The sequence below is a fragment of the Vidua macroura genome, chromosome 15 (assembly GCF_024509145.1).
Source record: "Vidua macroura isolate BioBank_ID:100142 chromosome 15, ASM2450914v1, whole genome shotgun sequence".
Lineage (NCBI taxonomy): Eukaryota > Metazoa > Chordata > Aves > Passeriformes > Viduidae > Vidua > Vidua macroura.
The window spans coordinates 6789142-6807002 of record NC_071585.1 but is presented as its reverse complement, the minus strand read 5'-3'; positions in this window follow the sequence as shown (position 1 = coordinate 6807002).

The following is a 17861-nucleotide window of genomic DNA, read 5'->3' as shown; positions in this document are numbered from 1 at the left end:
TGCCTTTTCATCGATGAAAACTTGGAAATCAATTGCAAAAGCCATTCCCTTTCCCAATGTGATTTTGTTATGTTTGACCACGGTGTTTCATAAGCATTAGTTCTTGTGAGAGCAAAGAAAAAATTTTTTCAGGCATTGCTTTCCCTTGTTTGGAAAAAGAAAGAACCAGGAGGGCACTTAGACCTGTGGGTCTGATCACTGTGTCCAGGACATGGGTGGCTGTCTGCAGCAGGCCCTTGGTTGGCAGCCTACTAATAAGTAATGTCAATAAAGAAATACCCAAATACCTTTGGAAAGTTCTTAGACTTCAGGAATTTGTTCCAAAATGCCACGTTTGAAATATTTACTCAATGTGTTAATTATATCATTTTCCTGTGTTTTTGTGAAGTTCAGGGAGATCTTAAGCATTCTACTAGAGTACAGTGTAGGAAAAAACTACTTCTAGCTGAAAAAGGAGTTGCTGTGAGTCATGTTCATCCCACCCCTGGCAGCATCTCTTTGCATGGAAGTGTTGTAAAAAGCAGAGGCTGCTGAATAGCCATTTATAGTTAATCTCTATTGCAAGTGATTGCAAAGTCAAGGACAGGAACTCTACACACATGCTTTGATTTATGGCAGGGGTGTAACAGAAGTGCTCTAAGGAAATGCAAGAGAGCTGGTTTTTCTAGAGCACTGGAGTAGTGAATGCTCATCTCTATTGGACTTCAGGGGGACAAATTCAGGTACCCCTGGTCCAGCTCTTGTTCATGGTTCAGAACCTGAAAGGTCAGCAGGGCTGTGTTGCCACACAGAGCAGCACCAAACCCCTTTTTTCCTGCTTTCAATGCTCACCTTCCTAACCCAGCCTGCCATCCCACCCAGCCCAGGCTGAAATCCTGATCCCACTGCCATTCTCTCAAGGAAGGAGTGGGTAGGTCGATGTTTCCCCGTGATGTCTCTGGGGTGCCTGTGCTGTTTGTTCTGGTGTTGAGTTCCTGGTGCAGTGACAGGATTCTTCCCTGTGCTGCTCTCCTTGTCTCGAGGCAGCTCTGAGGAAACAGACAACTATGCTTTTCCTCTGAGGGAGTAAAATCATAAAAATATAAGCAAATCCAATTATGGCAAGTGTGACACATTTGCAAAAAAGCCATGAATTTATTGCTGTTTTTGATGTGTTTTTTAAAATTACTTGTAAAATTGACAGTTCAGAATGATTAATTACTCTATGACCAGAGGGATGTCCCAGTAGATGACCTGATGACCTTTTTTGGTAAAAATCAGGAGAGGTTTCAAACAAGCCATTTATATTTCTGGACTGGAGTGATGGGATTTTTTTTAGTGGTTTTTTTTTTTTTTTTGTTTTGTTTTTTTTTTTTTTTTTTTTTTTTTGGGGTTTTTTTTGGGGTTTTTTTTGGGTTTTTTGGGGTTTTTTTTGCTTGTTTGTTTTTTTTTGTTTTTTTTTGTTTATTTTTTGTTTTTTTGTTTATTTTTTGTGGTTTGGGTTTTTTGTGGGGTTTTTTGTGTTATGTTTGTGTGGGTTGGTTTTTTTTTTTTAAAGGCAAAAATTGCATTTCTTTGGCTTTGGGGGATGATTTTTTATGATCAAGTTGTTGAATATCATGTCTCACAAGATAAGATGATAATGATTTTGTATAAATATATTAAGTAGGAAAATACTTTGTTCCCTCCCTACACTTCTTTCCATTCAGACTTCATTGTAGTAACCCCAGGCAAATACTTCTTAGGAAAATCCTCTTATCCCCTTCTTTCTTTAAACCTAATAATTAATTTACTACTGGACTGTGGATTCAATAAGGGAAAAAATATTAGAGATTTTTCTTGGAATTAAAAAGCAGCCAAGTAACGTTTTTTTCTTATGCTACCTAGCTTGGAATTGCATCTCTCAAACATGGAGCTAACTATTGCATACTCAATGTACAAATTAAAAGTTGCTACTAAAATTTTAACTGATTGATCATGCAGATAGTCCCTACTGTGCCTTTTTATTTCAAAGTTGTGTGAGAAATCAGGATTTTGGAATGGAGTTACTCTTCTGCCAGTGCAGTGGGATGGGATGGGTTGCACAGCATTCCCACTGCACGGTGCCCAGCACACAGCAGAGAGGGTCAGGTGTGCCAGAGCCTGCACTGGGACTTCCCTCTAGTGGGGCTCACATTTTCAAGGTGTTGGCTCATATGTGTAGCCTATTCCAAGTCCCAGCAGTACAGCACTCTAGAGTAGCTAGGCTTAATATTTAAATTTACAGCTATCAAGTCGAGTTATTACTATGGTTAAGCTTTTTTTTCTGCTTCACATCTGTGGCTTTTCTTTGTTGTCCTTTCCTAAGTAGAGATTATTAACTGATCGAGCAATAACTGCTAGCTGCCCTTTAATTTGGTATAAAAAGGTCATCTACTGCATTTAAGATATTTTGTCATCCCCTCATCACGTCATGTTCCACTGTGGGGAACTGTGAGGAGTTCTTTTAAAAATAGATGGTCAGGAACGAAATTAAGTCAAAGGAGATGTGAAAACCAACTTTCACAATTTAAGTGTTTTTGTAGAAGTTTAATAAAGATAAAAGTGACAATATCCAGTGCTGGGCTGCTTGGCAATCTGTAAAAAGCACACCATTAGCTTAAAACAATGTTCTTATATACTTTTACATTGCATGGGTTAAATGCTTATTCATGAGAGTTATGCATATTCAAACATTCTTGTGAGTTTAGATGTCTCAGGAATTTCTTTTGCTTGGTTTTAACCTTTGACTTGTCTGTATGCCATCCTGTAGGTTAAATTAATATATTTTATTTCTTCTTGAGGCTCCATTCTATTCTTTTGATATTACCTGATAACTGAAGAGTTGGCAGTAAATTTTTCTCTTGGTGTCCTGGTTTTTGTCCCTGTTATCTTATCATTCAGATAAAATAGTCCACAAATGTGAGAAACAACATGGCTATTTCACACCATTATCTGAGTTAGTTACACAAATAAAAAGCATTAAAAAATAAAAGCACCTTAACATCACATAGTTTCTATTTTGATATTATTCTAAGGCCTAAAATACAATATATATTGATCACACTACTCTTTATATAAGTTATACTGTGCATATTTAAGCTGACAGATTGTACTATACCAAAAAGCAGTTAAAAGGAATTACAAATTGTATTATATCGGAATCTTTGTGACCAATAATAACTTGCAAAAGCCAATACATAAATGCAAAAGCCGATAACTGTATTTATCATTTATGACAGGAGACAAACATTGTATCTGAGAACTGTTTATTGGTAATGAAAAACAAAACAAAATAAAAAGGAATTACCCTAGTAAAGAGGGCTAGAAAAGACAGAGCAAGGGGAAGAAAGATGGGAAAGGAATGAGGGGAGAGAGAGGAGACAGAGGGAAAAGGGCATTCCCAGGAGCTCGGGCAGTGCCAGGGGGCTGGGCCTGCTGCTGGCCTCTAGCTGGGTAATAATTAATATTGACTCTATGACTGTAGAAGGTCAATTAATTGTTTTATTATATCATCTTATACTATATTATACTATACTTATTAAGAAATTCAGTAACTCTTACAGTTAGTCCCATACAGCTTTGGCCTAATTGGTCAATCCCTCCAAACACCATCCAGTGTCCAATTAAGAAATCACCCTTTGGTAAACAAATCTCCATGACACATTCCACATGTGCACAACAGCAGGTGCAGCAAGTGGAGATAAGAATTGGTTCTCATTCTTTCTCTGATCTTCTCACAGCCTTCCCCGGGAAAATGCCTGGGAAAGCGTGTGCCTGCTCTCTGTGGCCAGAGCGCTGCTGCCACACCGGCGGACACGCCGAGGGACCGGGCAGCAGGGCCGGCAGCCTGGGCAGGGTGGATCACACCGGGGGCTGCCTGGACACGGGTGGCCCAGGCAGGGATGGAGCAGGCACTGGCCAGGGGCACGGACACCAGGGCAAGCAAGAGCCAGCGAGGGCAGGAGAGCTAAAAGGCAGGCTGGGGCCAGGGCAAAACGTGTAAGAGTCAAAACGTGCCCATAAAGACAAAAGCATAAGCTCCAAAACCCCACAAAAAGCAAAAGATCAAAAAGTTCCAAGCCAAAAGCCCACACTCAAAAAACAAGTTGGAAAAGCCCCCCAGGCTTGTGATGCAGGTACTTTTTATGGCCCTGGCTCCTCCAAGGTCTGCCTGCTGACAGGACACCATGGGCCAGTCCAGTGTCCCACTGCAGGCCATCAGCAGGGACCTCCTGCCATCGACTGCAGAGCGTCTCTGTGCCATAATTGAGATGGTCACAATACAAAGCAACACACTCCATTTTCAGAAGGCTTCAAACCTGTTTTTATTATAGCATGTATGCCTTTTATACATTCTTACAAAACTCATCAGTTTACACTTCACTCATTGGTCACAAGAGACAAGGAAAGTGTTTATTGGAATTGGCATTTGCAGGTTTCTCTTATTTATCCTTCTTCTTTTCTTGGTTTCTATGTCAACGACCTTGGTAGAAAATTCTTTCAGGGGTAAACATGGATCCTCTTTTCAAACTTCTCCCTGGCTCACAGAAGTCACTATAAAACCTCTTCCACATCTCTGGAGGGTTCAGTGTCCTTGGTGTTCCCCTGCTGACAGCCTGCCCTGTGTGAGACAGGAACTGGTGGCCAGGACAAGTCCCCCCAGAGACAAGGCTTTGCTCCATCTCCTCCTGGGTGCCTCCTGGACGTGGCACACGTGGAACCCCTCCCCATGTGCCTGTGACCAGCAGGGTTGAGGCAGATAAATCGGCTGCTCACACTCGGGGAGGCTGAGCATGGCTGTGGGTCCCTGGGCCACTGCAGCCCTGCCTGGAGCCCTTCCAGCAGAGCACCCAGGGTGTAGGGCTGGAGCTCCCCAGCCTTGCCTGTGCTGCTCACAGAGCCCCTGCCCTGCAAATTAACACCCAGTTCCACACTAACGAGAGGGATGGCCTTTTTCATGACTCATCACTTCTCCACAGCTCACTGCTTTTTGAGCAGCAGTGCTGTTCGCTGTATTAACATAACATTAATTTATGATGATTAATATTGAAATATTATCAAATATTTTATTCTGTTTTATTATTCTGGAAAGCTTTGGGGAGAGCACTGTATGAATGTATAATTCAATCACGTGTAGATTATGGCATGATTAGTTTCTTGAACTCAGTAATGCTTCGTTCAGTCATCTGAACTACTTTGGAGATAAATTCCTATTAAAAATCCTTATTTTTATTCTAGATAACAGCATTTGATCTCATTAGCATGGATCATTTTCTCTAAACTCAGCTAGACTCTAGTGTAGCAACAAAAAGCTCCTTTTTATATCAATTAAAATATTTTGTCTTTTTGACCTGACATATAATTAAGATCCTGTTTATTAAAGTTACTAGCATGTTAGAACACTAATTGCATTACAAGCTTACTTTCTTATTTCTGAACTGTTTATGATTTAATTGACTTGATTAAACTAATTTTCATGTGTCTGTGCAATTAACACATTAATTGAATTTATTTACACATGCAAATAGTAATATATCACCCACTGTACTAGTAATGATTAAAAAAAAACAACATTAATGCCTTAATTGAGTGAATTCTTTGGCATGCATATGCAATCTGATAACACTGCAAGTTGGCTAGCACCTTTGAGAGTGTACCTTCCTGCAAGAAACTGGAGTTTAAAGAGGGCAACATGCACCATGGCTGTTGTGCCTAAATGGTCTTTCATTGTACACAAGAATAACCTTGAACAAGGGGAAAATCAGGCAATTTTACTATTTTACCAGTGAGATCCCTGATTATATGTCAATATTTTTGGTATTACTATAGAGACTTGATAATAAAAAAAAACATAATAGAAGGAAGATTGTGGGAAGTATCAGTGGATCAAAATTAGCATCATGTAACATGAAATGGAAGCTTCTTGTAAGTTGTAATCTAAAGTCCAGTATTGTGAATAGTTTGGTTTCACTAATTTCAGGTGATTTTAATGTCTGAAGGAGATAGAAGTCAGAAGTGCACTTTTTCAGACCATTTAAAAAAAATAAAGTATTTTAGTTCTTTCTGTTACTTTTTAATTTGACAAACACAAATACTGGCCTGTAAAGAAAGATGTAACACTACTTTTCAGTCCAGAGAACCCATAAACTGGAGAAATGCATTTTGTTTAATCTCTTATCTCTTTTAAAAGCCTCAAAAATGCCTTCTCTTTCATGCTCCCACTCTTTATTTATGTGCAAAGACTTGCTCGAGTGGCTAAATTCCCTAAATAGCTACAAAGCTATTGTGATAAGAACAGGAAGTGGTTTTGACAATGTGTCATGTATCAAATATAGCCCAACAAAGGCTTTAGGGTGCTCAGGATGCAGTTTCAGTGATTTCATGCTTGTAGTGGTTTGTACTTTTATTTTAGCTTCCAGATATGAGTTATAAAAAGAAGGAAAAATAAAAGTATTCCTTAAATGCATTTTTGCTTTAAAATTTTATGTTTATTTTTAACAGTAGAAATGCTGTTTATGCATATAAAATCCATTTCTTAAAATAGTATCTTTAATGGTGTCTTGATAAATGTTTATTTATAAACATAATTTACTAGTAAGCTGTTTTGAAGAAGTCAAACAATGTTTTTTTCATCTATGAACAAAAATTTTCTCGTGAAGGTACTCCAGTAAACATTTTCAGGATAAAATTACACTTTAATCAGTTGCCAGTGGTTCCACTGTATAAACAGAGGATCAGTAGTCCTGCGTCAATGCAGATCCATTAAAAACTGCTTAGAAATGTGATACACACTTGTAATGTTTTAAAAATTTTTCTTAAAAGGAAAAACTCTTACCCAGGTACAGATATACCTTGAGACAAAAGAAAAATACCATTAACATATACTGGAAAAAAAAGCACACCTACTGCACGCCAACAGAAGGTGATGTGTCTTAGTAAGTTGATTTGACTTGGATCATTTCTTTAGAATTTTTCTAGCATTTTGTCTCCTGATTAGTCTATAAGTGTGACTGTGTCCATAAATGCTGCTGTGTTCTATATGGCTATATTAGACTGTACCAGGAGTGTATTGGCTGGGGGGTTATTTCAATATACCATCACCAGGAGTGGAACTTAGCCTTTTGGAAAAGGAAGGTTATTCTTAAGCTTGTAGTGCCAAGTATCTCATCTATAAGCCTCAAAACTCAGATCTTGCCTGCAGTTCATCCTGCATGTGCAAATTCAGTATTGAATTCTCAACTGAACATAGATCTGGTGTCACCTGTTTTCAAACTCTTCTCCTGGGAAATCAGATTTGTAGGGATACTGCACTGGGGAGTCCACAGGGATGGACACAGAAAGCCTGTGTAAGGACGCTTAGGAGAAATCTACTTGTATGTAGATACACCTAATGCTCACTTTTGTTGGGTTGAGAGAAGGTGAAATAATGCATGAATTCATCAGATAGTCCTTATCAAATGTAGATGGAAGGGCGTTGCAGTGTGTCTGAGTACAAGATTAATCCTAAGCATGGACTGTCTTAGATGTACTGTGGCATAGGCACAGTGGAGCAGTGTAGGGAGGAGCCACAATGATGAGGGAGCTCAAATTCCTTCCAAAAACCTTGCCCTTTTTTAAACTGTGCCACTATAGAGCTCTCATTTTCTGTGTGGGTATCCAGTCTAACTGTGTATCATAGGCCTTTATTCCAACCCTATCTTCTGGTAATGGGTTTTACAAGACTATTATTTCTTGCATGCAGGAGATGAAAGAGCCAGTTTTGTTAGAGCTTTCTCATTCACAGGGGGAATAAACCTCAGCCCAGCCCTGAGTGTGTGCTTCTACCCTGAGATACTCATATTGCAGATGAGCCTTTTCTAGCTTCTGAATTCAATTTACAGAAGAAAAATTGCCAAATAAGAGCAAATGTTTTAATTATAAAGAAACACTTTTCTTAGGTAAGACAATTGCTATGTTTGTGAAATGAATTTAATATGTTACACAGTCTACCACAGTTTTTAATGAATGCTAAGTCAGAAAAAACTACATGAGGCAGCTGTGGTTGTATTTGCATATTTGCTCAGGATAATTGATAGAATTGTTCAATTAAATATTGTAAAAGGCAATATCCTAATACACTCTGTGCAAGAAAAATAAAACCATGAGATTCAGTAATTTGTCTGATTGAACCTTTTGTATATTTAAGCAGTATGTCTCCGTAGACTATGCATTTCTGGGTCATTTTAACTCAGCTTGGGTGGAAATGGGAAACTTCATCAAGCAGAACTCTGGAAAGGTTTTACTAAAGCTGCACTTCAACCAAAACTTTCATTTCATGTGACCCTAATCTTAACTGTAAATACCAATTCAGATTTGGCTTCTCCTTCTCAGGAATAGTATCCCAAATGTGTTATTCAGCATAAAATCTATTATATGGATCTTGATTATACAGTCATATGTGTTGGTGTGTATTGTATATGATATGTATATGAATATGCTAGCAATCAAAAAGAGAAAACAACAGGAAACCTAGAAATTAACATTTCTGAACCATTACGATCGTGTATTTTGTATCTAACCTTTTTTCCAAGGAGGAAAAAGAACAACACATGCTTTGGAACATCCTTTGCAGTTGCCTAGTTTCCCTGAAATAACTCTAAAAGGAGAAGGGATTGATTCATAGATCTTTAGAGAAGCTAGTGTGTGAAAAGAAGAGAGGTGGACATACTGAAATCACCAGACAAAACTGGCTGGCCAAAGTTTCTGTACTGCATCTCAGATCAGTTGTGTGATCTGTGTCTTGTTTAGTATTGCTGAAGGCTGAGGAGCTAATGATGTGCAAGTGACAAATTATCTGTAGGATACAAGAGGAAGGCGTTTGAAACACTGATTCTAATCAGTTATTTATAATTTTCAGTTATTATGGGGACAAAAGAACTTTAATTGAAATGCAAACACAGAGTGTTTGAAATCCTTTTCTCAGCGTTTCCTCTGGATAGCTTTATTTACATACCTTACAATGGATACCATTACTTATGAGACTTAATTTAAATTTTTAATGCAAGCATTATGTATAATATGGTATAATAATAATTTATAGTTGTAGTCTAAATAACCACTTCAATTGTCAGAGCTGTTTGCTAACAGTAAAGAGTTAATTTGATCTTGTAAATGTGCATTTTATATGAGCCAGGATTCTGTGTATTTTTAATATAATTTATGATATGTAACACTTCTAGCCACAATATGGAATGTTGTGCTTAATAAGGACCACAAATCTCTGAGCCAAGTGACTTTTTGAACTGCATTTTTTTGTTATCTGAAAAATCACCTGATTTCTTTATGACTGTGTAGGCAGACAGCTTCTTGGTTGCCTCATTCTTCTGTTTGATTTTTTTTTTTTTTTTTTTTTTTGGATTGCTGGTTTAAGATTATTTCTCCTTGTGGTGGAAGGTCATGGAGATACGTGGCAGCACACTGAGTGAGGGTTGTTTATAAGTGTGACAGCAAAGGTTTGAAGAGTCTAATTTAGATGCTCAGGTTAGGAGACTGAAGATTTTGGAGCCTTGCAGAATTAGTCTTTTCTAGAGCACTTGAGCAGCATTCTTTGATATGCAGCTAGTCCTCCCCCCTTCAACATATAAATAATGGCTTGAAATAAAACACTGTAAATATGCTTGTCTCCTTTCCCACTTGAGGACTGGGTTTTTTGGTGTTTTTGCTGGTGGGTTTTTTTTTTTTTTTTTTGGAAGCAGCTGGCAGCAAGCATTTCTTTAATCCTTCATCCTCTTTCTGACCACCTGAAGATCTTGGAGACAGCCAGTTGCTGTGCAGATGGTTTCAGTGATGTATGTGCTTGTTTTCCTGTCACTGATCAGAGTCCCCAGCCTGCCTTGCAGAGGTTAATGCAAGTTGCTAAATAGTGGATGTCAGTCTTGGAGAAACACAAAGTGGAGTTGGTGCAAATAGTGCTTCAGTTCAAATGAAGTCAGTACCTTAAATCAGACTTTTCAAGGTTGAAACAGGTCTTGGACAATTTCCAATTTAGAACCCAGTTAGGTGTATTGGAATCAGCATTAGAGATGGAGATACTGTGTTATAGGACAAAGACAGTGAAACTGTTTTAGTTAGGATTAGGGACGCAGAATTTGCAGTGTTGTTGAGTTCCAATACTGACTTTCTGTTGAAGATTTTTCTGCATTTATTGCAGCTTTTGTAACCAGCACTTTCTGATGCTATTAACTAATACACACAAAACAAAATTGCTAAACTATAATAGTTCAATTTTTCTCATTTTCCTGGGTTCTCATTTTCTCATTTGCAATCCTTACATTCCTAAAACTTAATAATCTCATATTTTTTCAAGAGGTATTTGAGAATATGCAGAAAAAAAGGAAATTCATCTCTGCAGAGAGCCTTCAGAGCAGCATGGTACAAGTGACTCTTGGTGTCTTTCCACCTGGAATTTAATGGTTAGTTTTAGCTTGTAAAGCCCTAAGATTTTCCAGCTGGTCTAAAGCTAATGGATGAAAATGAAGAAGAACTTGACATCCAATTCCATACAATTGAAAACTCCCTAATGTGGGATCCTGTGATCCTGTGATAGTGCAAATCCACTGATTTGACTCTGAAATGTAACACAGACGAGTTCAGGGACACATCTGTACTTTATTGCTAAGGCAATTACTGAAAGCCCAAGGTCAGCAACATGGATTATATCTTTTAGAACTGTTTTGTAGTTAATACTTTATTTCTTGGTTTCTTTTCCAAAATAAACTGCATAGATAATATAACTGGGATTTTATCATATTATATCAGATTTCTTTTGGGATTCAAGCTACTGTTCACTCACCAAATGGGGAGTTCTTTGTGGAGTAAATGCTTTTTGGAGTGTTTGATAAGATTATTATTGACTGTTATTAAAAAGGTATAGTATATTTAAAAGAAGAAATTAATGACAAAAACATTTTTTCCCAAGGGGATAAACTGCCTAATCTCGTGTATCGATCAGGCTACAGACACAAATTTTATTTGAAACAGATTTTTTTTAAAATTAATAACACTCTGTTGTGACTGTTGTTCTAAAGCTTATTTAGTTTTGAAAAAGGAATAGAAAAAATGCAATCTGCGTGATTTGACAACTCTCTGGTACTACAAAAATTGTATTATTTAATTCCTTTCCCAGGAGGAGTTACTTCAGATTTCAATGGTTTCTTAAAAAGCCTATGGTGAGAGAGACTTCCTTCACTCTCTGCTATGTCATCTCTCATTAGGACATGGAAATGTTAGGTTTAATAATGTCACTAAGATGATTCTAAACATACATGGTATCTATCCTTTAAATTATTACTTTGAAGTACAGTTGGATGTGATGCTGTTTGATCTATAGCCATTGCATCCTGCAGGTGACTGTACACATAAAGAATACAAAAATGCAACTAAGTTGATTTAAACATTAAGTTTACATATGTACTTTTAGTATCCTTCCCATCTCTACAAAATAGAAAACAGATCTTTCAGTATCTGGGCCAAAGAAAAGACCAGTGTAGTCCTAGGTGATTATGAATCATTTTGTTTTGTCTGTGACACTAAAATAGTGTCTAGTGACGAGACTGTTTCTTCTTTTCTAGTGACCTCCAGTAGTAAAGGAAAAACTGAAAAGGTTTTTGAGCAGTTCCTGTTTGGAGTGCTGCAAAGGAAAGAAATAGGTGTAAGGAAGTGTCTCCAGGATTACAACCTGCTCAGATTCCAAGGATTTGGAGTTAAAGCTGAAGCTGTAGGGTAAAGTCTGAGAAAGGACTTAAATGACTTCCAGTGGATTTTTAACTGTGCAGAGGTCTGTCAGGGCTCTGGAGCCCTGGGTTACCCAAGGCCTTGAGGACTGGAGAGGAAAAGAAAGAGCAAAGCTCTGAGACTGTGCTGCTGCTTTTGAGGAGCAGGCAGTATCCCTCTTTAGGCCTTGTGAAGAGAAGACTGTGTGAAATGTATGGTGTTCCAGTGGAACTCTGACATAGAGTTCCTTAGTGCAGCAGTGACTTTACCTGTGTGACAGTGCAGCTCCTTCTGCATTTCCCAGCCTGTGGTTCACCTGGCTGAGCCTGTGAAACCTTGTTGTCAAGCACACTGTACCAATTACACACAGTATTTCCCATAGCTTCACAAGTATTAGTGATCCTTAGATGATCAGTTTAGTGATGATGTGAGAGGGCTGATTCTGAAATTATAATAGCACTCATTTTACAGTTACAATTTATATGCTGACCCAGTATGTTTAATGTAGGGAACTGATCATATCCTCTGTTTTCTGAAATCTGATACTTGATTCTGGTTTTTGTGTGTAGTTGTGTTGTTCTGGTTGGTTGGGTTGGGTTTTTGTTTGGTTTCTGGTGCCTGCCATCATTCATTTACCAGTGCAGCATTTTAGGGAGCTAAAATCCAAGAATGAGAGACAGGGACCAGTGTTCAGTGTCAAGACTTACTTAAACAGAATGGGAACCGTGCAAGACAAAGGGCAAATCTGTGATACCATGATGATTTTCTGCCAAATCTACATGAACAAAAGAGTAAATATACACAAACATACCTTGGAAAACAAGCCTAGTGGACTAAATGCTGACCATACTATGCAGCCTGGGGCTCTTATTACTGGGAAAGGTTTTTTTGACAAAAAGATAAAAATGTATGGTCTTGAGCTTAAGTTAACACCTGCCTAATAGGGACGGGCTGGAAGAAAAATTAGAGATGAAATGCAAACATTGGCAGGAAACTTTTCCCTCTGGTACCCTCTTTGAGTGATGAGTTTTGACAATTGTGTGATCAGGCATAATATAAAATTTCTATTAGACATTGCTTTGTAAATCTTCCTTATTTCAGTTCTCCTTGCTTAGGTCTAACTCCAAAGCTACAACCAATGTCTGTTAACTCTTTTTTTCACCCTTACAGACTATTCCTACACTATTTCCAGCTAACAGGGAATGAAAAGTGACACCATGCACTTAGCCAGGGAGGTCAGAAACCTATTGAAAATCCACAATGAATGTGAAGCTCTGTGGTCCATTTTTTGTAAATACTGAATAATACCTTTTTGTTTTTAAGGACAGAAGTATTTCTCCAACAGTGTCTTGGCAGGCTTTTAAACTGCAGGAATAACTTCTGAAAGAAAAGGGAAGAGATGCAGTTAATTTGCAAATACAAGCATGGTTTGTATGGTGGAAGCTACATCATGGTTATTGAAGCTACATCATCCTTTGATTTAGGATAATGCCAAAAGACATTTTAATGCATAGTTTTGTCCACTTGTGAACAATTAGGAGTGTCAGCATAAGAGGTCAGCTGAATGTTTAGGTTAAACTGAATTTTTTTAAGATGTTCTTTTGGATTGCATTTGGAAATCTTCCTTTGGAATTAAAATCACAGCCATTGACTGGATAGCTGAAGTGGCAGAATCTAATTATTGCTGAAATCCCCATGGCTATACCTTCTTAAAATACATCACAAACAAACAGCTAAAGAAAGGATGGGGAGTGGATGGACTGGTACAACAAAATGTTGGTAATGGAGGCAGTCTTTCAGTGAATAACTGGATCAAGCAATTAGAGCCAGGATTTCTGCCTCAGCAAATAGAGTTTCTGGAAGAGACAGGAGAAGATGTGGCAAATGCATGTGTTTGGATTTCTGCCTCTAAAAAACAATGTTCAGGAGTGAAATGGAAAAAAAATATACCCTCTCCAGTGCTGCCATTGGTCAAGTAGAGGCAGCTTTGCTAATTTATTCACTGTCAGTTCTGACACGTGTATATATGAATATGTATTTTTTAATAGATCCTTTTCTCTGCATGTTGCCTATTGGGAAATCAATGTTTAAACAAATGAGAAACTTAACCTATCCTTATAATTTAACCTCAGTATAAAACAAATGACTTCATGTGATATCTTGTAAGCTGAAATTCTGCCCTGACACATGCCCAGTGTAACCTATTGATTGCTGTGGTGTCTCACAGGATATGTGCTGAGTTATCTGTGTGATTTTTGTGCCAGTAATCCAGATTTGAATTAACAGGTTAGAGCTTTATTTTGACCTTTTCCAACTTTTTTTCCTGTACTCATTGACTTTTTTAGTGTCATTATAACACTTTTTCTAATGACAGTAAAATAACTGCTGGAGATGGGCTTAATGACCTGGAAGTAATTAGAAGAGTCTGCAAACAAAGATAACTGCCACATCACAAACAGAACTGATATTTTATTCACACAAGCTTCTAGCTACTGTAATAAATCTAGATCAGCGACTGTACTCATTAAGTAAAGAGATAATTAAAACTTGAAGGAGTCTGGATAAACCACCTGGCAGAATAACACCTTTTTATGAAGGGAGACAGGAAGCAGGTCTGCAAGTCTTGAGAAGGCTTTATTAAAATAATCAAATGCTACCTGGAAGATGCCCATACAACACCATTATTTTTCTGTGTGAAAGGACTGCATATTATAGTGAAGAACTAGAGCAAAAGAATCCAGTTCTGGGAAGTGCATCAGCTCTAGGCTTCACTCTGTTTCTTACATTTAGGTGCACAAGACTAGGTCTGTCTGATTGTTTGCTGTTCTGTGGTGGCTTTAAGATATTCTTCTGTTGACAGGTAAATGAGATAAAGGACAGTAAATTCTGATGTGACATTTTGAATTGAGGTATAGTAGAACATGAATGTAATGACGGTATAAAAATGTAATAACATTATTCTATTTTTGTTGAAATATCTCATTGTTTTTCCTTTTTTTTAACCTCCTCAAGTAGTCAGGTAGATCTTGGATATGAACTGAGTTCTGTTCACACCATCAGTAAAATCTGTTTTACTGCAAACATTTTTTCTTGATGTCAGACCTCTGTTTTCAGTCTACATCCACGCAGACAATCTGAAGAGGGATATGGTGTCAAAAGATGAAAACAGCTAAAGCAGCCTGATTGATATTATGTCATATAGCAGAAAGTCTTAAAACTATGTGTCAAGGGCTGATTAAATACAGAAGATTTAAGAATAGGAAGATAAGAATTCAGTCACTCAAAATGTTTCCTCTTAAAAGTTTTAACTTTATCAGAAGGTATGTTAAGTTTGCATCTAATCCATGTCAGCTCTCTGGTGCATTTATCCTACTTGTCTAATAGCTTGTAGTTAGAGTTTAGCCATCTGTCAGCAATTAAGGGGTAGGCACTGATTTTCATGTAGTGGGACATCTTACAAAGAGAGCCATTTGCTGAGACTTTCTCTCTTTAAAGGCAAAGCCAAGTAGGAAATCAATCATGCTTTTCACTGGGTCAGTAACCAGTGTAATGTGGGTTTTAGTATAAAAAACAGCATCAAAACCAAACTTTGTCAGGGTGCAGTAACTCACTGTGGCATGTTTCACAGGCATAAGGTGATAACAATTTAAGTTCCATTTGAGCAGATAAGTCATGTCACAAATAGTTGGATAGGACTTCATTCTTGTAAAAGAGTTAGAAGCATGGGTTCTTCACTCTGATTTTCTTAATGTAATGCGTTTTTGAAATGGGAATGTAAATATTATTCAAAAAATAAATGTCACCTGAACAGCTTGTCTGAGATTTTGATCAGTAGGAGGCAAGAAGATTTTTTGTTTGTTTGTTGGATTCTTTTGTTCTAGTGAGTTTAACACAAATGAAAAGAAGGAGATTGATAACAACTAGGACCAGAATCTCCTTCCAAAAAATCCTCAAGCCCACCCAACACTGGCAGTGCAGATTTCACTCAGAGAACTGTGTGTTGGCACTTCACTGTTTGTCAGAGGCTCCTTTTCTGCTGGTGCTCCTATCAACTCTATTTAGGGCTGTCCAGATGATCTAACATGAACCTGTCAGTGATGACTATCAGTACAGAATTGATTATTTGATTTGGTGGAAAAAGTATTTAATTCTCAGCTGCCTTTTTAATTCTTTGGATGGGAACAGCTTTGTCTATGCTGTATTTGCACTGTTTAGTGTCACAGCACTTGATCTTCAGGGAGAAAGGCATGTGTTTCGTACAGACAAAGATAACCATTTTTAAGACACAATTTGTGCTTTGCCCTGATATAGCTTTTTTGGCCATAGATACTACCAAGTTAAGCCATTTCTTCTAAGGAAAAAAAAATCAAAATGTAAACAGAGATAAACAGCAAGGTTTAATAATTTCTGTCAGCCATGTCATGTGCATTCCTGGAAATACTTCCATTGCTCTTAGTTAGCAAACAGTATTTCATTCTTTTATAATTTGATCTTTAAGACCTGATATCATCAAGGATAAAGCAAAAAGTTTTAAGGTCAATTACAAAAAGAAATTGTTATGAGAATATACTGTTTAAAATTACTTTCTGTACTTGAACAATTATCCCACTAATAGTAGTTAATGTTGTGCCATCTCTGGTACCAGTCTCTTCTGTGCACAGCAGTGCTGCTGACCAGCTGGAGCTGCAGGAGCATGGTGAAGTTGAAGATGTTCTCTGTGTATTTTCTAGCATTTTGTCTGCTTTGTTTAAAAATAAAACCAAACCCCAAAGCACAACAGCAGAACTGAAGGTACTGTAGTTTATTTCTGAAACTGCTGTGTTTCTGGTTAGTTTTGGATCTTGTGAATTGATCCTGTGTGCTCACTTACAGACTTGCTTTACTGTAAACAATTAAAGCCCTTTTAAGTCAATGCAAACTAATTTTGCTGTGTGTGGTCTTTGGGTTGGTTACCTGTTACTTGCTTTGTGACTAAAGCTATAAAAGGTTTTCTCTTATTCAGTGATACAGCCTATACAATACAAACAAAATTGCAAACTCCATATACTCCATTTGAAGATAAGGATGTGATGTCAATGTTTTAATCTATATTTACAGGCACATTTGTACATCCATTTTCTTTGCAACCTGCTGAGAAAGCAGGAATCTGTGCAGAATTAACTCTTTAGAAAAACAGCCCACTTAGCTACAGGCTTAAACACTTTTCCCTAAAGTAGCTGGAGTTGATAGCAAAAAAGTATTGTATGCGAAATTGAAGATGAAAAGCTGCATTAAAGAAATTAGTTCTTCAAGTTTAGAATTTAATCTCCAATGACTACATGAAAGGGGGAAAATGCAGTTAAGTAGGAGAAACTTGCAGCAATTGTCTGACAATAGTTCAGAAGATGCAGAACATATTATCAGTGAGAAGGGCTCTCTGCTTAAACTCTGCTTGTGAAGTTGAGGAATCCATTCATCTACACTTTCTTTGATTAAAGGGATTTATTTTGCAGAGGGTTATACAAAGAGCAGTCGGTGTACCTGTATACTCTCAAAATACTCCAGGTCTGAGGGTGAAGGGAGGACAGCTGTGTGTTTGGTTTTTTCCCTCTGGATGTTCCATGGGCTGCAGTTGCCTTTCATGTACATTTGTGCTGCATGGAGCTGTGACTCCTGTCCCCAGCAGTACAGCAGCCTCTCCCTGTTGGCCTGGATGGCTCTTGCCCATCCTGATCTGTTTAATGGGATTCCTTGGGTTTAAGCAGCTGATGTGATGGTTGTGTGTTCTCCCTCCCAAGCATCAGAAAGGCTCTTCCTTTTGAATTCAGATTGAGATTCTTTAAACCAGCATGAGCAAGGGGAAAGCATTTTGAACACACGCTGGCTCTAAGGGCCCTTTCTCATTTTCAGTGAGGCAAGGTTTCTCTTATTAAGAGAATTCATTAGAATGGAAGTGACTCTGAAAAGAGTGTCTGGGACAGTGTAGAATTGGAGCCTGGACTGCAGGTCAGCTGGGACTGGGACTGGGCAGTTCCTAAAGTGCTAGAGTGTGAGACAAGCTTTGATTCCTTGCTAATCAGAACTAGCTAACAGGCTCTCTCTTCTTCCCTGGGGAAGATAACTCGTGTGTT